General features: G+C 32.7%; 1 long non-coding RNA gene across 1 annotated transcript; it reads left to right on the forward strand.

Annotated features, from left to right (window-relative positions):
- The first annotated feature begins 1,026 nt into the window (after positions 1 to 1,026).
- On the forward strand, positions 1,027 to 5,223 carry LOC145797346 (uncharacterized). Its single transcript, XR_014338774.1, has 2 exons — positions 1,027 to 1,490; positions 4,950 to 5,223. It is a non-coding gene; the product is annotated as an uncharacterized LOC145797346 (long non-coding RNA).
- Positions 5,224 to 22,510: the final 17,287 nt, after the last annotated feature.

Here is a 22,510-nt window from a genome sequence, read left to right on the forward strand (position 1 = left end):
TACCATTAGTTTCCACTTGAAAATTTGACTAAATAAAATAGTTATTTTATTTTATTTTATTTATTTTTATTTTTATTTTTATGAAGAGGTTGTACACCCACCATCCAAAAATATTAATATCTTATTTTATTTTTTATTATCTCAAAATATTAATTTTTTTAAAAAATTAAATATTAAAATAATATGAATTTCTTATTTTGTCCTTTTTTTAAATCCATTAATAATACAAAAAGTACAATTATGACAATTAATATTTCTAAAAAAATATACTATCAAAAGGTAATTTTGAAAAATTAATATTTTTAAAATGTAATAATTGTATTATAAAAAGAAATTAAATTCAGAAAATAGACTATTATTTTGAGATGGAAGAAGTAGTCGGCTTTCATTTGATGGGTTGAACACATCTTTTAATAATTAGGCCCTCACGCGAAAGGTATGCTAAAATGGGCAACTTGTTATTGTCTGTTTGTCGATAGTTTTACATTGCAAAAATTTAAAGGCATAGTTACAGGTCAGTTTGATGAATTTAATTTTTAATAATAAATTTATTATTTTAAAAAGTACAATTAAACTATTTATACTTTTTACATCATCATATTTCAATAACACTAATAAATTAAGAATAAATCAAAATTCACAAATAAAAGACAAAATATCCCAATTATTTATCATTTTAATAAATTTTTCAATATTATTACCAGTACTAATGAAATAATCATTTTACAGACACAAAACATATATTTAAAAAGTTTTAAAAAAATTTTATTATCAAAACGAGGGCTAAGTGTGTAAAAAAAATTCATTCATAACTTATGAGTAAATAAATCTGATTTGTAAGACTTATTTTTAAATTTATACTTTTTAAATATTTCTAAATTTTGTGATTTTTTTGTACTTTAAAATAAGTGTGGTTCTATATAAATTTTATACTTTAAAATAAGTGTGATTCTATATAATTTTTTTAATAACAACTTCTAAATTAGTGTGATCAATATATATTTTTTCAAACTATCCCAAAACTTTAAATTCGTAAATTCATTCGCCCAGCCCATGCCCAGCCCTAGTCCCTCTCTCTCTCTCTCTTCCTCTTCCCTCTTTCGCCTGGGATCCAGATCGTGAGGTAGATCAAAACCTAAATCCCATCGCCAGCCGCCACTCCTTCGTCGAAACTCCCAACCCTCTCATCGTTTGAATCTCTGCCTTCAAGTACAAACCCTACGCCGCCACTCCACTTCCACACTTTGCTGCCGAAGATGCCTACTGTAGGCGTAGGCTTACGGAAGCCCAATCGCATCTCTGTTGCCATCGTCCTTCCCAGCAGGCATGGATCCAAGCGTGGTGACGTGCTTCCAGGTAGCGGATCAGAATGGAAGTGGCTTCATCGACGACAAAGAGCTCCAAAAGGACACTTGAGAAAGAGAGAGAAGAAAGAAACACTACATAGAAATTTTTTATAATTTGGGATCACCACCGCCCAATGATATCAGGTCTATCAGATCCTCTCATATATATTGATTTCTCATCTATATATACATGCTATGTATATGTGTACATATAAATGATAGTCTGTAAATGTTATTTGATATTAAGGGTCCTCTTAAGTGTTTGAAAAATTGCCTGACTGAAAAAAATAAAAAAATAAAAAAATAAAATGGTGTTGGCACAATGAGGTTACTTTAAGAGCTTCCCTCTTTCCGCCCTATTTTGTGCATATTTCTGTTCAAATTTTATAAGCAAGTATCACAGCATAGCATATATAGTCTCCATAACTATTAGCGGTTTGGTTGGAATATATATCTAAGAAAAAAGTGAACTGTAAATTAACACAACACTTCAAAAAATTTGATGAAGTTGAAAGAAGAATATTAGTTCATGTAAACTAAGGGTTGATAAAGCTTTAGATTCTTCTATGGTAGCTACCACATGATCAAATTTAATTGGACGGCTCAACTTTTTTTTTATATCTTAATTTGTCTCATCTTCTGCTATGTTTCTATTTTTTTCTTAGAATTTGAATTATTGCTATTTGGAAGGACCCAAAGGTCAGCTCTTTTGTGCACTTGAATTGAATGACTTATTACACTACGAGGGTTATTGGACTGACTGTAAGGTGAGAAGAGGAAAGATGTAATTGAATATGTTCAGAGACTCATCAGATGTTCTCTTGGATTTGAGGTGAATTCAATGCCTCACTTTTAGTTTTGTGTGGTTAAATTGTTACCTAGGTCATCCTCTGTTGGTTCTGTTTTGTGGGTATATAGTTTTTTGATTTTTTTTTTTTTTTTTTTTTTTTTGCAATCTTCAACATATAGTTAAAGGAACCCTCTTTCTTGTCTGGAGGAGTTGAAATTATTGTTCAAATGCATGTGAGAGCAATTCAATTTCTGAGGTGTTCAGGCATGGTTATTTTCCAGTGAAGAGGCTTCACTCTGCTTTTTTATGTGTCCTATGAACATTTCTTTTGTTCTTTGCCTGGTATTTTTTAAATTGTGTTGGTATGTTGATGTAATTGTGGTATGCCTTATGATCTAATTGTGGTATGCCTTTATTGCAATCATTAAATTTGGCACCCATTCTTTTCATTAGTTCTTAGTTCTTCCTTTTCTTACTCATTTTTGTAGGAAGAAGAAAAAAAAGAAGTAGAAGTTACTATCACAAACCCTAACAACCACTTAATGAGAGGGGCTGTTAGTTATGTGACTACAAGTTTTTGGGGGCGAGTGTGTATTTTCTAGAATATCAGGGAGTTAAATGTATTTGTTAGAAATATCAACAGAGGTCATTGTAATTTACCCTAAATAATGTTACGTGGAATATTATCTTTGACATACATTAGTTTTTCTAATCATTCTTGGGGTGTAGAATTTTTTGATTTTTTTAAAAATTATTTTATGCATGTAAGAGAGACGGGATTTTTTTTTTTTTTTTTATCATTTTACATTATTTGTTAACTTGGTTTCCTTCAAGTTTACTACCAGGGGAATTTATGTTTGTCAAAACCCTTAGTTGGGGTCATTGTAATTCACTATTTTTTATTTTTAAAAAAAATGTAATGGGGAGTAATCTGTTTTATTGTATGAACCTAAATTGTTGTGTTGGAAATTGTTATATCAAATCAACCCATATGTTATATCAGTCTTCCCCCATCAGACCATGATTCATGATTGGAAAACCAACTTAATTTTTGATTGGTACTGTATTGTAGTAGAAAAGAGTAACCAAGGGTGTGCAATCTGTTTGCAAAATATGGACCATCAACATGGAAGAGTGTAAATGATGATGTAAAAGGATCTTTGAATTGTTTATTCACTTTGAACCTATTTGAGGGAGCTGATATCTATAATTTAAAATATATAAAAAAAAAAGAAAGAAGAAGAAGAAGAATAAGAAGAAGAAAAAGGAAAATGGAAAATGGAAAAGAAAAAGGCAACTTTGAGTAGTTTCTTTAATGTGTTGACAAAAGATACAAGTCATGTTAAAGTTGTTTTAGATGCTTCCCATTTCGATTAGGATTTATACCCCTGCTTCCTCTTTCCACCACTTATTTGTTTATTTTTTTTATTTTTAATCATTTAGCTACTAGGCTTAAGAAATGCATGTGAATCAATTTGTGCAATTACTTGAGTTTTTTATTTTCCAACTTTTTTGCCCTGCGTCAACTAAGTTTCAAAATCTTGGAAGTCCTTGTATTTAGTTGCTCTCTCTTTTTCTATCTTGGGCTTTGGTCAGCCTTTTTCTTCTCTGTTCTTCTACCACCTTTTACTCTTGGGCTTTGGTCAGCCCACTCTTCCAGGTTTTCATTTATTTTTTTACGGATTAGTAATGCCATTTGCTTAATTCATCTGGGTTTTAGTATTTTGTTGGGTTCATTATCTATGGTCTATTATTATTTAGAAAATTTAGATCATATACTCTGAATTTGGATCATTGGTTTAGGTGATTGTTTGTTTGATATGTGGATTGTTAAATTTTTTGCCCACCAAGTGTTTGATTCTATGCTCATGTGACAAATTTATCAGAAACAATTGGAACATGGAGTGTTTGAATCTGTTTCAATCTGCTTTCACAATTGAACATGGTCACCAAAATATGTACACCATTGTAACTCTGTTACAGAGTATTGTGATTTTATTGAGAGATAGACATTAATGAAGATCATTAGAGAGATAGACATTAATAGCAAATCAAACCACTGCATAATTAGCCAAGCCCCATGGAACATGGTCATCAAAAATTGGGATATAATCTCACCATTGTGTTTGTTTGTATGCATTTATTGATGAGATATGTTGAGGTTAAATTCTCATTCGTTGATGAATTCCCATATATTTTATTCATATTTAGTTGGAACTAGGTGGATTGAAGACAATTTTATGCTCTAACTCACTCAGATTCTTGCACTTATTTGAATGTGTTGGTTAGTTTAATCATATGAAAAGAAGTCAATTTTGGCCATTCTGCATATTGAAGACCCATTTCTACTACTTGGTCTAAACTTGAGCACATCTAATTCAACAAGCTGCTGTAAGAGCTTGACTGAGTCCATTTCAGACAATTTTAATAATTTAAATTATTTATTATGCAAGGCTCATTGACTACTATTAAAAAAAATTACGTTAATCGAATATTTGTAGTAATATGGTCAAATGATATATATTTTTTAGTTATGCGTTAATAATTTTGATTGCTAAGATATGCTTGAGAAAATACCAAATTTTGTTGCATCTTAGATTAATGATTGATAGTTGTGGATTTACTTATAGATCACTTAATGATTTTTAGCCTTCTACTATATTTGATTTTTAGCCTCCTACTATATTTGAAGGTGCGATTATTACAATGTTTTATAAGACGTGGGCAATGAGTGTATTGGAAAATGTTCTTGCATCTTTCCATTCCATTTCTCGATTTTCTGATTGCATTACTACATTTGCATTATTTTGCAGTTGATGTCTTCAGAAAGAAAGGTACCAAACTATATGAAGCAAGCTTGAAGGATGAGAAGCGTTTAGATCAATGGCTTCATTGTTAAATTAAGCAAGTGTTTTAGTAAATAAATTTAATTTTCCCATCATGTTTACACCTTCAAAATATTCTGTAAATGACATTTCATGTAGAATTTTTTGTATAGAGGACATCTTTTTTGTATGATTTTGTGTTTGTATGGAATAATTATTTTGGGTTGGATAATTCAGATTTGTATAGAATTTGATATTAAAAGATCAAATTTTTGTATTGTTGAAATGAAATAGAAATAGATATATGTATTATTTTGTTTAAATACAGGGTGCAGGTTGCACAAAATAAATACAGGTTGTGAAGAAATTAATTATAATAAAAAAAAACAAAAAAAAAAGTTTTTTCCATTAAATGTTTAGTAGCGAAAAAAAAAAAGTTAATTTGTTAGTGACTAACCAATTGGTAGTCAAAAAGGAAATCAATATTTTTAGTGACTAAATATTTGATAGCCATAAAGAACCCAAAGATTTTTGGTGACTAAAAATTTAGTAGCTAAAGATATCATGAAGACTTTCGGCTACCAAATGGTTAGTAGCCAAAAGTTTAATAAAATAAAAAATAATTTTTTTGCGACTAAATTCTTTAGTCCCTAAATGTAGAAATGTTGTGACTAAAACTTATCTACGACAAAAAGTTTTAGTCGCTGAAAATTTGATTAATTTTATTTGAACACTTTTGGCTACTAAATATTTAGTCGCCAAAATATCCCCTTTCCCGACTACTCATAGTTTCGTAGCCAAATACTTACTTTTGGCTACTAATATTTTAGTCACCAAAACATAACTTTTGCCGACTTACAAAAATTTAGTAGCCAAAACGTTCACTTTCAGCGACCAAAAATAGTTTAGTCGCCAATACTATCGCCGACAGGGTATAGGCGATGAGTTTGGCAACAAAGTATTTTAGTCGCTAAATGATTTCGGCGACTAAATATTAGACTTTTGGCGACCAATATTTTAGTAGCCAAAAGTGACATTTCTTGTAGTGATATTTCCACCTAAAAAATATAATTTTTGAATATTGTCGCCCCCAATCCACAATGGGTTGGCAAGCAAATTACCAAGCAAAATTAATATTAGTATGATTGTTACAGGAGGGTACCCTAGGCCAATTACTAGAAAATTCCATCCACACAGACAATTACTTTTTGGCCACTTCTTTTTGTTACAAATCAATCAGTTTTCGTATAAAATAATAATAATTTTATGGGCAAGTTTGTAGTGTCTTGCTTCAGTCTTGTATCAAGTCGGGAATTTATGAACCATAATGCAAATCGATTTTTGTACCTTAAGGAATGAAAAATACTAATAAAAATGAGAAATAATATGATATATTATGAATAATAATTATATAATAAGAGTTAGAAGATGTGAAATAATTAAGTAAAAATCATATTAAGTGTAATGTTTTAATATATTTATATTTAAAAAAGTTAAATTATATATAAAAAAGCATATATCAAAGATAGTTTTGCAATAGCCTTTTTCATTTTTTGCTCAAAAAGTTTGACGCAAAACTAACATGCTTTTTTTTTCTTTTTTCTTTTTTTTTAATAATCTCAGTTGAAATGAGTCTGATTTATACGACAAGTCATAAGATTGGAGTCATGAGTTATGCTTTTTAGGAGTGAATGTGTTGTGCGTTTTTAAATTTTTATTACTAATCTTTGTAAGTTAAGTCAATTGTAAATGAGACAAATTATAAACTTAAATATATATGTGATTGGCAAGTAATTGTATGTGAGCCTATTTTTAAAAACATTTTTCGTATTTTCTAGTTATTGATACAACAAAAAATGAATTTCATTAGAATTTTTTTCCTTGGTTAGCGGAAAATAAGTTTGTGATTATCTTCTTCATGATTGACGTCCTGTTTAATTGATTTATTTTTATTTTTTATAAATCTAAACATGACAACAATTACATTAAACAATAAATCTCTAAACAAGTTGTGTAGTATGTTATTCAAGATAGAGTTGAAAATTTTAACAAAACATTTTTTAAAATTGACATATTTACTTTTTTCAGTTAATCTCAAACAAGTTTTAGTTGAATTGATTGAGAGTTAAGTTCAAGTAACTTTGTTTTTTATAATGCATATAAACTTGACATGTTTACTTTTATTTGTTTTTTAATTAAAAAAAATTAAGAAGAGAGAAATATATGAATGTTTACACAAAATATAATTTACATCCCACATACGCTAAGTAAGAAAATATTTGTTCCATTATAGAAGATTTGTGTTTCTAGGTTACCCAATAAGGGTGAGCTAGCATTACAAAATGTTGATCTATATCCAGTTTGCAAAAATATTCTCTACCCACCAAGGGTGTTCTTGCTTTCTCATGAATGAATTGCTCGTGGGTGACTAGTGTTTTTTTGATGTACTCTTTTTAATTTTTGGGTTTTGTCTATTAATGTTTCTAATGTACTATCCGTTTAGACTTTCAAAGGATTAGTTATCAACAAAAAAAAAAAAAAAAACAAACTGTGAGTTGTAAGTTCTCAAATTCAACTTGAAAAACTTAACAAAATTTAAAATATGTTCAAGTTTGATCTACTTAATTTTCAATTAAATTCAAATATACCTTAATAAAGCCGATCATGATTTGACGTAGAATATTTTACTTTTTATGATGAACATAATATAAGTTTATCAAACAAAGCTTAGAAAATTAATCATGATTTTTAACTTGTGTTCAAATTTTAAAATTAGCAAGCATCCAAATCATGAATCAAAAAACTTTTATTGTTTTCTAAATTTAGAAAACTTCGCAGTGCTTTGTTTTTCACGGACCGCACATGATTGACTTGTTAATGGAATTGTTGAAATTTTGAAAATTCTAAGTAATTTGTAAATCCCACATTGCTTAATTAGTTTGTATTAGGGTTGTTTATAAGAATTAACATTGCAATATCTTAGTGCTGAGCTGGGTGACGTGAGCTTGTAACCAAGTATATATATATGGGGCAGAAAAATGCTTAGTGCTCCCACTAATTAGGTGGCAGATGTGATGTTTTGGTCTTGGAGTTGTATTTTTTTTTTTTTTTTTACTTTTTTAATGCATTAGTGCTATTAGTGGTGGTGTTTTTAGTGGGATGAATCATTGTTGATATGGGGCATTAAAATAGTTGGATGTTGGTGTGATTCCTATTATGTCTAGGTTTAGTGTTCTCCTCTAATCCATAAAAACAACACGGGTTCAATCCCAATTAGGTTGACACGGTTGTTAAAGATGGAGAGTGCCCTTACCTAGGCCACTTATTAGAGAATTTTAACAACAAACAATTACTTTTTACCACCTCTACATTATATGTCAATCTTTAATACTGCGTCATGTTCATCTTGCTTATTTATTTATTTATTTTTGGTGATTGTAAGAAAAAGAAAAAAAAGGCAAGAAAGTCAATATATAAAACCATAATATAATCACAAATAATCAAATTTGAATTTACAAAGTTATTGCCCAAACTGATTGGAAAATGATGTTATCAATTGAATGTACAAATTGCTCATAGGTTAGTGGCATTCTTTTTTAAGAGTAATTTTATGTTGGTCACTTTATTATTTTTATATGTTATGTCGTTTATCGCATAGGAGGTGGTGGGGAAAAAATGGGTAAAATTGATTCAGGATGTGATTTACATCACACTAATTTTGAATCTAAATCATATAGTTGAATACAAAATATTTCTGAAAAATATTTTGAAATTGGACACTATTCCTTATATAAATTTTGTGTTTCTAGGATACTTTTCATCCAATAAGGCTGAGCTAGCTTTACTATGTTCTCTATATGTAATTTGCAAATAAATCTTTTGAATGTACTTGCAGTATAAACTCTCAAAGGATCAATTCTCAGTTATTAAAAAAAAAAAAAATTTGAGTCGTAATTGTTAAAGTTCAGTTTTAAAAACTTAACAAAATTAAAAATGTATTCAAGTTTAATTTATTTATCTTTTTTGTCAAACTCAATTATCCTTTAACTGAGCCAATTATGAGTTGATATTAAATAATTTAGCTTTTTATAATGCATATAATATAAGTTTATTGAATAGATATCAGAAAATTAATCAAGGAAAAACTTCTTATTGCTTTGTTTAAAAGCAATCAACTTGTTTCAACGGTTAGATGAGGAACTATTCGGTCTGGCATCAAGGATTAGACGGTGGCGATGGAAAACGAATTGCATATCAATTTCTTTTCCCAAGCAAATCACCATAATGAACTAAAATTAAACTCATTGTATAGTAATATAATATAATGTCATGTGAATTTTCTATTTTCTTTTTAATATTATTGGTATTAGTGAAATTTTAGAGATTTTAAAAAATTTGCAAATCCCACATCACTTAATTAGTCTGTATTAAGGTTGTTTATAAGAATCAACATTGTATTATTTTAGTGCTAAGCGCGGTGACGTGAGCTTGTAACCAAGTATAGAGCATTAAAGTAGTTAGATGTTGGTGTGATACCTAATATGTCTAGGTTTAGTGTTCCCCTCTACTCCATAAAAACAACACTGGTTCAATCCCAATCCACAATGGATTGTGAAGCAATTACTATATAAGCAGATTAAATTATATAGGTTGCAATTGACACGGTTGTTGGAGATGTAGGGTGCCCTTCCCTAAGCGGCTTACTAGAGAATTTCAACAACAAACAATTACTTTTTATCACCTCTATTGAAAAAATAATTTTTGTATGTTAATTTTTAATGCAGTGGCATTCTTTTTTAAAAGTAATTTGAAGTGGTGGATGAAAAGTAATCTTACTATTTTTTTTTGAATATTTTGATCTTTTATGTGAATTCATATATGTAAGTGATGGAAAAAAAATAATGGGCAAATTTCACTTTACTCATGTGATTTGGGTCATATTCGGTTTACCTCTTGTGTTTGGAAATAACCACATAACCTTTTTTGTTTTGTGGACTGAAGTGTACCGTCAAACACTATTAAACATTCTGTCCAATTTAACAATAAGTGTAAAACATGTGACAAACATAAGGGGTTATATGCTCATTTTCAAATTTCAAGGGAATAAATCGCACATAGAATAAAGTACAGAGGGTTAAAGTACATTTTGCTTTCCAGACAAATGACGAAAATATATGGGCATTTTAGTCTTTTGTATTAAATCGTTAATGGGCCTAACAATGTACTCCAATTCAAAAATTATAGGGGGGTTATGTAATCATTTCTAAATATTAAAAAAGTAAATCACATATTATCCCAACCATATGAGAATAAAATGAAATTTGAACAAAAATAATTGGTCACAACTGTCATGGAATTGAATATCTTCGGTTTCTTTTATGTCAATTTATGTGAGAAGTTAAAAAAATAAAATTAACACGGATGATACTCAAAGTAGAATTTGGATTGAGATCCCTAAATAGTAGAATTTGGACCAGAATTAAAAATTAAAAAATACTTATTGTGGTTTGAATTGAGAATACTAGAATTGTTATTAGAAAAAAGTGTTGGGAAAGTAAAAATTAAGGATTAGAGAGTGTGACTTACATTATCAACTTTGAATTTAGACCAAACATCTCACATTCTAGCAATTTTAATGGATGAAAATTATGGATATATGGTTATGTTTGGTTTGTATTTATGAAACAATTTTTAAAAATAATTTTTTGAAAAGTGTTTACAAAATTTGAAAATTTATTTGATTGTACGTTTTGAAATTAGTTTTGAAGTTTGGGATGATTTATTTATTTATTTATTTATTTATTTATTTATTTATTGGTAGTTGAATAGATGTGTATGAGAAAAAAAAGTTATTGTTTAATGTGTAGGATGTTAGAAGAGTGATGAGAGAAAAAAAATTGATTAATTGATGTGCAGTATAAAGAAAAGTAATCTTAAAAAAAATTTCAAAAATTTTCAACTAAACAAAATTTTGAAATTTTTTCTCAAAAATTATCTCCCAAAAGACAAACCAAACAAGGGCTATTTCTAAAACAACAATGTATGGTCCATATTTAGACCTCGTTTGGAAACAGACTTTTTTAGTAACATTTTGGCTTTTTGGCTAAAATATGATTTAAAAAAAACTAGCATGTTTGGGATGACTTTTTTACTTTTTACGAAAATATGTGCAAAAAGTAGAGAGAAAATAGAGGGCTTGTTTGGTTTGTTTTTGGGAGAGTAGTTTTTGAAAATTGTTTTGGAGAGAGAGTTTAGAAATTTTTTTGGTTTGTTTGGTTGTATATTTTGAAAGTAGTTTTGGAGTTTGAGAGTTTGAAATGATTTGATATTTTGTTATAATTGAGTAGATGTGTGTGAGAGAAAAAGTGATTGAGAATGAGAGAGGAGAGAGAAAAAGTGATTGATTGATTAGTAAGAGAGAGAAAGTGATTTTGAAAATTGTTTTGAAAAATTTACAAACCAAACAAATTTTCTAAATTTTTTTTCCTAAAATCACTCTAGAAATCCAAACCAAACATATCCAGAATCTTTGACTTTTTGGTATGGGTTGTTGACTTTTTGATTTTTTTAATAACTTTTTGACTTTTTGACTAAAAAGATACTTGCCAAACGAGACCTTATTCTAGATATGGATTCAATATATAAGAGTTAAATTTAAACCACATAACTTTTCTTAATAAATTTCTAAATAAGTTTCCTGAGTTCATAGCTTTGTTGTTATTGAAATTGGACACTCATCAAAGCAGCAACCTTTGCTATTAGGCGGTTTCGAAATATCATATGATATGCTTGTGTGGTTACAACCGAACAACGGTAAGTAAAGTATCATTCATTCTTAAAAAAAATTATTACGTGGTTAATTAGGAACACCATGTGAATACATGAAACTTTTATTTATTTTCTAGTGTTTTTGTATTTAAAAAAAAAAATCAAAAAGAGATGAATATGTGGACGTTAAGATATATAATTTACATCCCACATAGTTGAAGTCAGAAAATATTAATTCTTTTACATAAGTGTTGTGTTTCTAGGTTGATTGCCACCCAATAAGGGTGAGCTAGTATTACAAAATGTTATCTGTAATTCGGAAATAATTCTGTACCCACCATGGGTAGTCTTGCCATATATCATGATTTGCTGTTATTTAGATTCGACTCATCAATGGTGAGCCACCCTCCATAGGTGGCTAGTTTTTTTTTTTTTTCCAAATTATTTTTGATTTTTTTTTTTTTTTGCTTTTTAATTTTTCTAATATACTCACAGTATAGATTCTCAAGTTAGATTTGAAAAACTTAACAAGATTCAAAATATGTTAAAGTTTAACTTATTTATCTTTTGAATCAATCTCAAATAATATACTTTTAATCAAGCAGATTATAAGCCAGTCTCAAAAAGTTTAATTTTAGCGGAACAAAGTTTAGAAAACTAATCATAACTTTTAAAATGTATTTAACTTGAACTTATTTACATGATGAATTGATCTCAAATACAAATTTAACCAGCCAAACGCGAGTTAAAATCGAATAGTTTAATTTATATTACAGCTCTACAATCGAACTAGACTTTGCTACGATTTTTTTACTGCCAATATGAAGGAAGTTATCCTTTTCTCATGAATCACTAACTCTCAAATTAAGGCTGCTAGGCCATTCCAAAAAAAAAAAGAAAAAGAAATCATGGTTGCTACATATGAATCGGATTATTTGTAATAGTTTTTGGTGAAATAATTTTGCAAACCACTCATTGATTGTGTTTTGAAGTTTAAATCATCACTTCAAGATTATTACATAAAAATTTATTACAGATAAAACAAATGCCAATCTATTGTTATAGTCTGATTCCCATATATATGTATAATAGCAAAAAAAAAAATATTTATTTATATTTTATATTTTCCAGTTAAATATAAAACATTATGCAATTTGATCATTGAAAAGCATCTCATCACTTAGAGCCAACTTGTTTTTCTTTTTGTTTTAATATGTCTTTGGTATTGTTTTAAGTTTTGAAAATTCTAATAATTTGAAATCTCACATCGCTCAATTACTATGTATTATAGTTATTTACAAGAATTTATTTTTCATTTAACTAGTGCTGAGTTTAGTAACGTGAGCTTTTAACCAAGTAGGGGCATTAAAGTAGCCGTATGTTTATATTGCTTTTCAGCATGATAATTAGGTTTAGTGTTTCCCTTTAATCTAACACGGTTTCAACTCCAACCCACAATGAGTTGTGAAGCAATTAAGGACAAGTTTGGAAAGATCTAAAAAAGTCAAAAAGTCAAAAAGTTATTCAAAAAGCTAAAAAGTTAACACTATTCACCAAAAGTCAACAATTACGGCTGCACAACTCCCAATTCAAATTTTTCCCTACAAATCAATTTTTACAATTTTTTATTACACATTTTTTAATAAAAAGTCAAAAAGTTAACCCAAACATCCATATTTTCAACCTCAATTTTTTAGTCCAAAAAGATAAAAAGTACACTTTTTTAGTCTTCCCAAACTTGGCCTTAGATATTGGTTGACAGAGTTTGTTAGAGATGGAGGGTGTCCTTTCTTAACCCACCTACTAGATGATTTCATCAACATACAATTACTTTTTTACACAATTTCTTTTAATTCAAAACACTCAAAATCACTCGATAGTGAGTGTTGAATTTGGGTCAGATCATACTTGGACGAGGCAGCAAAACCCTGGGCCTTTAAAGATCATCACTACTAAGCACCAAACACCTAGGGCTCAATAAAAGGCAGCAAAATCCTGGGCCTAGGCCTTCAAAGATCATCACTACCAAGCAGCAAGGCCTACAGGTTAATTGATGCCAAATTATTTTTAGGGATTTTTATTGAAAAGTCCAATTTAGAAGTGTTTTAACCCAAGAAGTCCATGAAAGAATTTTTTAACCCATTTAGTCCCATGTATGTATAGTTTTATTCCATAAAGTCCATTTTCTTGATTTATACTATTTTCTTGGACACTTATGCCCTTATATTTAATTTTGATACTTAATTTTGATATCCTTATAAATATTTTTTGAACGATTAGCTATTTAATGATGTAAACATTCATATTTTAAAATTCACATTGGTAGGAATGTAAAATTACCCGTGGGCGGCCCGAAACCCGCTCGCGAGCCAGGGCGGGCCATGCCCGTTGACAATGTGAATATTCACATTAATAGGAGTGTAAATTTGGCCCCCGTCCCGTGGCGGCGCGAAACCCGCCCGTGGCCCATGGGCGGCCCGGGGCGGGCCCGGCCCGGCCCGTTGATAATGTGAATATTCACATTGACATGTTAACATTCACATTGATAGGAGTATAAAATTGGGCCACGGCCCATGGGCGGCCAAAAGCCCGCCCGCAGCCCGGGGCGACCCCGGCCCGGCCCGTTGACAATGTGAATATTCACATTGACATGTTAACATTCACATTGATAGAAGTGTAAAATTAGCCCGCGCCTCGTGGCTGCCCGAAACTCGCCCACGGCCCGTGGGCGGGCCCGGCCCGACCTGTTGACAATGTGAATGTTCACATTAACATGTTAACATTCACATTGATAAGAGTATAAAACTGGACAGCAGCCCAGGGCGGGCCCGACCCGGCCCGGCCCGTTAACAATGTGAATATTCACATTAACATGTTAACATTCACATTAATAGGAGTGTAAAATTGGGCCCCGTCCCGTGGTGGCGCGAAACCCGCCCGCGACCCATGGGCGGCCCGGGGCGGGCCCGGTCCGGCCCGTTGACAATGTGAATATTCACATTGACATGTTAACATTCACATTGATAAGAGTATAAAATTGGCCCGCGGCTCAGGGACGGCCAAAAGTCCGCCCACGGCCCATGGGTGGCCCGGGGCGGGCCCGGCCCGGCCTGTTGATAAGTGTGTACAATTGGCCCGTGACCCGTGGGCAGCCCGAAGCCCGACCTCGGGCCGAAGTAGACCCGGCCCGTTGGCAATGTGAATATTTACATTGACATGTTAACATTCACATTGATAGGAGTGTAAAATTGGCCCGCAGCCCGTGGGCGGCCCGAAGCTCGACTGCAGCCAGAGGCGGGCTTGGCCCGACCCGTGACAATGTGAATATTCACATTGACATGTCAACATTAACATTGATAGGAGTGTAAAATTTGTCCGTTGCCCGAAGCTCGCTCGCGGCCCGGGTTAGGCCTGGACCCAAACTCGGGCCGTCCACGGGCTTCGGGCCGCCCATGGGACGCGAGTCAATTTTATACTCTTATCAATGTGAATGTTAACATGTCAATGTGAATATTGACATTGTCAACAGGCTGGGCCGGGCCCGCCTCGGACTGCCCACGGGCCGTGGGCGTGTTTCGGACAACCACGGGGCACGGGCTAATGTTACACTCTTATCAATGTGAATGTTACCATGTCAATGTGAATATTCACTTTGTCAACGAGTCGGGCCCGTCCCGACCCGGGGCCGGACTTCAGGCTGCCCACGGGTCACGGGCCAATTTTACACTCTTATCAATGTTAATGTTAATATGTCAATATGAATATTCACATTGTCAATGAGCCGGGCTGGGCCCGCTCTGGGCAGTGGGCAGGCTTCGGGCCGCCGGCCAATTTTACACTTCTATCAATGTGAATGTTAATATGTCAATGTGAATATTCACATTGTCAACGGGCCGGACCGGGCTCGTCTCGGGCCGCCCACGGGCTTCGGGCCGCCCATGGGACGCGAGTCAATTTTACATTCTTATCAATGTGAATGTTAACATGTCAATGTGAATATTCACATTGTTAACAGGCCGGGCTAGACCCGTCCCGGGCCGCCCACGGGCCGTGGGCTAGTTTCGGACAGCCACGAGGCGCGGGCTAATTTTATACTCTTTTCAATGTGAATGTTAACATGTCAATGTGAATATTTACATTATCAACGGGTCGGGCCGGGCCCGCCCAGGGCAGCTCACGAGTCGCGGGCGGCTTTCGGGCCGGCCACAGGGCGCGGGCTAATTTTACACTCCTATCAATGTGAATGTTAACATGTCAATGTAAATATTCACATTATCAGCGGGCCAGGCCGGGCCGGGCCCGACCAGGGCTCGGGCTTCGGGCTGCCCACGGGTCACGGGCCAATTTTGCACTATTGTCAATGTTAATGGGAATGTTAATATGTCAATGTGAATATTCACATTGTGAACGGGCCTACCCGGGCCCGCCCCAGGCAGCGGGCTAGTTTCGGGCCGCCCATGGGCCACATGCCAATTTTACACTCCTATCAATGTGAATGTTAACTTGTCAATGTGAATATTTATATTATCAACGGGCCGGGTCGGGCTGGGCCTATTTTTTGGCCTATGGGCCGGCCCGGCCCGACTCGAATTTTTCCAGGCACCCACGAGGATCGACATGGGCCGGACCCTTACACATTGACAATATGAACATTTACATTGACGGTGTGAACATTCATATTAAGGGTATTTTGGTAATTATGTCACCTATAAGACTTATTGAAACATAAGAAAATAATGTGAACTAAATGGAACATAAGTAGATGAAAAGGGTATTTTGGTCTTCTTATCTCAAATTGGACCTAATGGAATAGTCAAAAAGAATATGGGTTGGACGGAATAAAACTCTTAGAAAATGGATTTATCAAAAAAGCTCCCTTATTTTTACTAAATATTCTAGATAAATGTTTAAGATTATTATTTAATTTTAAAAATTAGTTTTTGATTATTTATTTATGCATGTGCATACCAAGTAATTATGCTAGTTACTATATATGCAAATAAAATTATATAGGTTGACATGATTGTTAGAGATTGTTAGAGATAGAGGGTGCACTTGCCTCATAGGCCACTCCCTAGAGAATATCATCAACAAACAATTACTATTTATTACCTCTATTTGAAAAAATATAATTTTTGTATGTTAATTTTTAATACAGTGGCATTAATTGCAACTTCTTCTTCATTTTTTATTTTTTATTTTTTTTTAAGATTTTTTTTTACCTACTATTGTACTCTCTGTGTGGTGGTATTAATTGTCATCTATTTTAAAGATAACAATCTGAGGTATTTGCCAAAATATTGGAAGACATTGTTGAATATTGCAAGAATTATCTAAAAGTTACACTAAGTTTTCGTGATTTTTCACATCCACTACTTTATCTCCAGCCAAACACAAATTAATCACAAGCTGACATGCCTTAAACTAACTTTTATTTATTTATTTATTTATTCTTTTTTTTTTTTTTTAGATTTAAGTAATTTGAAATCCCACATCACTCAGTTAGATTGTATTAACCAAGCATGAGGCATTAAAATAGTTGAAGGAGTTGGTGTGATTTCTCTAGTATATTGCAAGGTTTAGTGTTTCCCTTTATTCGATAATAACAATATGATTCACCCCCAATCCACAATGGGTTGGCAAGCAAATTACTAAGCAGAATTAATATTAGTATGATTGTTAGACGAGGAGGGTACCCTAGGTCAATTACTAGAAAATTTCATCCACACAAACAATTACTTTCTGGCCACTCTTTTATGTTACAAATCGATTAGTTTTCGTATAAGATAATAATAATTTTATGATCCAGTCTTGTATCAACTCGGGAATTTATGAACCATAATGCAAGTAGATTTTTGTAACTTAAGGAATGAAAAATACTAATAAAAATAAGAAATAATATGATATATTATGGATAATAATTATATAGTGAGAGTTAGAAGATGTGAAACAATTAAGTAAAAATCATATTAAGTGTAATGTTTTAATATATTATATTTTAAAAAGTTAAATTATATATAAAAAACATATATCAAAGATAGTTTTACAATAGCCTTTTTCATTTTTTGCTCAAAAAGTTTGATGCAAAACTAACATGATTATTTATTTTATTTTTTTAACTCAGTCGAAACGAGTCTCTGATTCATACGACAAGTCACAAGATTGGAGTCATGCGTTATACTTTTTAAGAGTGAATGTGATGTGTGTTTTTAAACTTTGATTACTAATTTGTATAAGTCAAGTCAGTTGTAAATTAGACAAATTATAAACTTAAACATATACGTGATTGTCAAGTGATTGTACGTGCCTCTATTTTTAAAAATATTTTTCGCAATTTCTAGCTATTGATACAACAAAAAATGAATTTTATCAGAATTTTTTTCCTTGGTTAACGGAAAATAAGTTTGTGGATGATCTACACAAAGATTGTGGTAAGGATGATTATCTTCTTCATGATTGACCTCCTGTTTAATTGATTTATTTTTATTTTTTATAAATCTAAACATGACAACAATTACATTAAACAATAAATCTTTAAACAAGTTGTGTAGTATGTTATTCAAGTTAGAGTTAAAAATTTTAACAAAACATTTTTAAAAATTGACATATTTACGTTTTTTTAGTTAATCTCAAACAAGTCTTAGTTGAATCGATCAAGAGTTAAGTTCAAGTTATTTCCGATGTAACCAAAAAAAAAAAAAAAAGGTTAAGTTCAAGTAACTTTATTTTTTATAATGCATATAAACTTGACATGTTTACTTTCATTTGTTTTTTAATTAAAAAAAATTAAGAAGAGAGAAATATATGAATGATTTGTGTTTCTATGTTCCTTTAATTGCTTGTGACTAATCGAGGATCAGCCACCCTGCATGTGGATGACTAATCTTTTTTGATATAATCTTTTTAATTTTTGGGTTTTGTCTATTAATCTTTCTAATTTTCAGTTAAATTCAAATATCCTTTAATAAAGTTGATCATGATTTGACATTGAATAATTTAACTTTTTATTATGCATATAATATAAGTTTATCGGATAAAGCTTAGAAAAATAATCATGATTTTTAACTTGTGTTCAGATTTCAAAATTAGCAAGCATCCAAATCATGAATCAAAAAAACTTTCGTTGTTTTCTAAATTTAGAAAACTTCTCGGTGCTTTGTTTTTCATGGACCTTACATGATTGGCTTGTTAATGGAATTGTTGAAATTTTGGAGGTTTTAAGCAATTTGTAATTCCCACATTGCTTAATTAGTTTGTATTAGGGTTGTTTTAGTTTGTATTAGGGTTGTTTATAAGAATTAACATTGCATTATCTTAGTGCCGAGATCAGTGACGTGAGCAAGTATGGGGCATTAAAATAGTTGGATGTTAGTGTGATTCCTACCATGTCTAGGTTCAGTATTCCCCTCTAGTCTATAAAAACAACACGGGTTCAATCCCAATTAGGTTGACACGGTTATTAAAGATGTTATTAGAGAATTTTTACAACAAACAATTACTTTTTACCACCTCTGCATTATATGTCAATCTTTAATACTGTGTCGTGTTCATCTTCCTTCCTTTATTTATTTATTTTTGGTGATTGTATGAAAAATAAAAATAAAAAGGGCAAGAAAGTCAATATATAAAACCATAATATAAGGACAAATAATCAAATTTGAATTTACAAGTTTGTAATAACCCCGACCTCTGATTAATGTTAATTCGCACTTAATTATGCCTAACAATAGATTAGGGGGAATTTGGAATTAATTTGCATGTGTGTCGTTTGATTTTTGTGTTCTATCTGTTCGGTGTAGAACGATCTGTTCATGTTTTGACTTTGAACTGCGAATTGAAAACCTTATCGGCGCCCGATTTCGAAATTGATTAGTGTTATGTGTTAATTAGAATTTATGTGATTTTATGGTAGATTTTATTTAAATTTGATTTGGTATGATTAAATAAAGTTAAATTACATCAACTTGAATTAATTATATGTTTGCCACTAGTGGGCACCTTAGGCCATTAATAGATTTCATATCTTTTTGCATCATTCCTTCATTCTTTCTTAGACCAATTCGAGAGAGAGAGGGAGAGTAGGAGAATTTGAGTTCAACAAGAGATTTAGCTTGGAGACTTAGAAGAAATTAAAGAAAAATTGCATATTTGAGCTCCTACACCTAGAATTCAAGACCTAAGGTAGAGATTTCATTCCCTTGAACTTGAATTTGAATTGTTTCTTTCAGGGTTCATGGTTAATTAGTGTCTAAAGCTAGGAATTGGGTTAAAATGTTGAATTGAGGATTAATTCATGCATGCATGCATGTTTCATAGCATTTTGAAGGATAAGTTTCAAGAATTTCCTCATGCATGTGTTGATTTCATTCTAATTTTGGAAACACAATGAGTTTCTTGTTGTTTGTTAGCATTTGATCATGTTTTGGAGAGCCTTAGCTCAAAAATGCACATGCATGTCATGTTTTGGATCATCTATAAAGTTTAAGTTGAGTTTGTGCATAATTGGTTTGTTCTTGGGCCATGATTTCTTGAAATGATGCTTTTAACATGGTGTTTTATGGGTTACCATGTGTTTTCCAAAGTTTTGGCCTAGAAAAATGAGTTTTGGATGGTTGAATGTTGAATTTCATGTTTGGAGGTCAATCTGGATTTTCCAGAAATTTGACCCACGCTTGAGCGGGGACTTTCACGCTCGAGCGTGAACCTTGAGTACATGCATTCCGCTTGAGCGGTGAGAGTTACGCTCAAGCGTGAAATGCGTATACCTAGAAGTTTGTGTGTTTTGCAGTCTGCTCGAGCGGGGGAACCCACGCTCGAGCGAGACTGTGAGTCTCACGCTCAAGCGCAGGTCAAGCGCTCGTCGAGCGTGAAAATCTTGCATCCAGCACTTTTTTCAAATTTTACAGTCCACTCGAGCGGGGAAGTCCACGCTCGAGTGGAGCTTCAACATCTGCATGTCCGCTCGAGCGGGAAAAGCCACGCTCGAGCGTAGACCTTATTTCAGCAAATTTTATGAAATGCTTTCCAATGCATTCTTACATCCTCATTCCATCCTAGGCATTCTTAGGCCATGTTTAAGACTCCATAATGAGGATTGAAGGTTAGAAACACACTAAGAGCAAACGAAACAGGTTGTGTTCAATTCGAAAGTATGTTTCAAGTGTGTATCTGTTTTGTGTTCTGTAGGTCACGCGCCATACACTGTTAACCAATCTGCTCCGTCTGTCTGTCTCAAGGCCAACTGTGAGTAATAACTTAGTAAAGTTATGTTCAACTGTATTTATTTTCTGTGTGATAAAATGAGATCTGTTTTCTGAAATGATATGTTCTGTTTAATGAATGATTGTCTAATTTCTGATATGTATTCGTGATATCCTTAGCATCATATGATATCTGTTGGTTGTTACCCGGTATCGGAGGTTCCTTTATGGAACTTAATCTGTTAGCACTCTGTTACTTGTACCGGAGGCCCCGTCACGGGGGCTCAGCATATTTCTGTTCTGTTCTGTTACTCAGATCCGGAGGTTCCTTTATGGAACTGGTTATTCATAACCTCACATGTATACGTTCTGTTCTGTTCTATTCTGTTAATGCTAATGGATGTATCACGTATGCTTGCGTATGACTTATGATTTCTGTTTGTATATGATTTGGACAAATTATGATTTTGATATGAAACTAAATTATGATTTCTGAATCTTTTCGGACTCATTCATTGAAACCCCTTTACTCTGTTATTGTTCACTAGGCTTTCGTTCACAGTTCATATTATATATGTAGGTGAGCTCGCGTGTGACCAGGGCCAGAGTTGACGGCCTTCATTTCTGTTTTTGTCAGCCAACCGTTGTGCCTCCCAAGAAGATCCCGATTGAAGTATATTTCCATGGCTGTTTTTGTGCTTATGCTAGTCTCTGTGACTACTTTGTAAAGTCAGGTCTTGGGAAGTTCATTTCTGTAAATATTTTGTAAATATTGGTGTCCTTGACTAGCATGCTTATGTATATATATAAGTTTTGAAATGTTCTGTCCCATGTATGTTATCACAGCTCATTGGACCTTGTCTATTTTATATAATTACTTCCGCAGCCCCTTACTATTTGCTAATCTGTTCAGAGGCCTTCGGTAATCTACGAATTACTGGCCGGTTACGATGCTAAACCTACAGGGGCGGGTTTGGGTCGTGACAGAGTGGTATCAGAGCACGTGTTCTACCGCACACACAGGTCCGTATGAGCTTAGGATGTCCTAGTAAGAATTAGGGGCATTCCATCCGCATGTGTGAGTGTGTGGTAATCTAATTGAACATGAAAACTGAATGTAAATTTGAACAAATGAATTGAAGGGAACGAATAAGATTATGCATGTGTTTATTATCATTTGATGTCTGTATAGTAAGATAGAGAATGCAAGGGGAAGTGATGTAAGTGAATCTTCAGAGGCTCGCATGGACCGAATGGAACAGATGCTTGCAGCATTGACTGAAACCTTGACACAACAGCAAAGGCAATAACCTTTACCCCCTCCGCCTCCACCGGCACAAGCCGAGGCAGATAATAATGACATCATCAACTTGACACAGAAATTCATGAAAATGAAATCGCCGACATTCTATGGTGGAATTGAACCGTTGAAAGCAGAGACATGGTTGCTTGACATGGAGAAACTGTATGAAGTATTTCCTTGTTCTGAAGTTCAGAAAGTCCTCCTAGACACCTATACTCTGAAAGATGAAGCCCGAAGGTGGTGGTTACTGAATCGAAGTGGCAACGAGAATATGACGT

This window comes from Camellia sinensis, chromosome 8 (genome assembly GCF_055761805.1).
Source record: "Camellia sinensis isolate YWXY chromosome 8, ASM5576180v1, whole genome shotgun sequence".
NCBI lineage: Eukaryota > Viridiplantae > Streptophyta > Magnoliopsida > Ericales > Theaceae > Camellia > Camellia sinensis.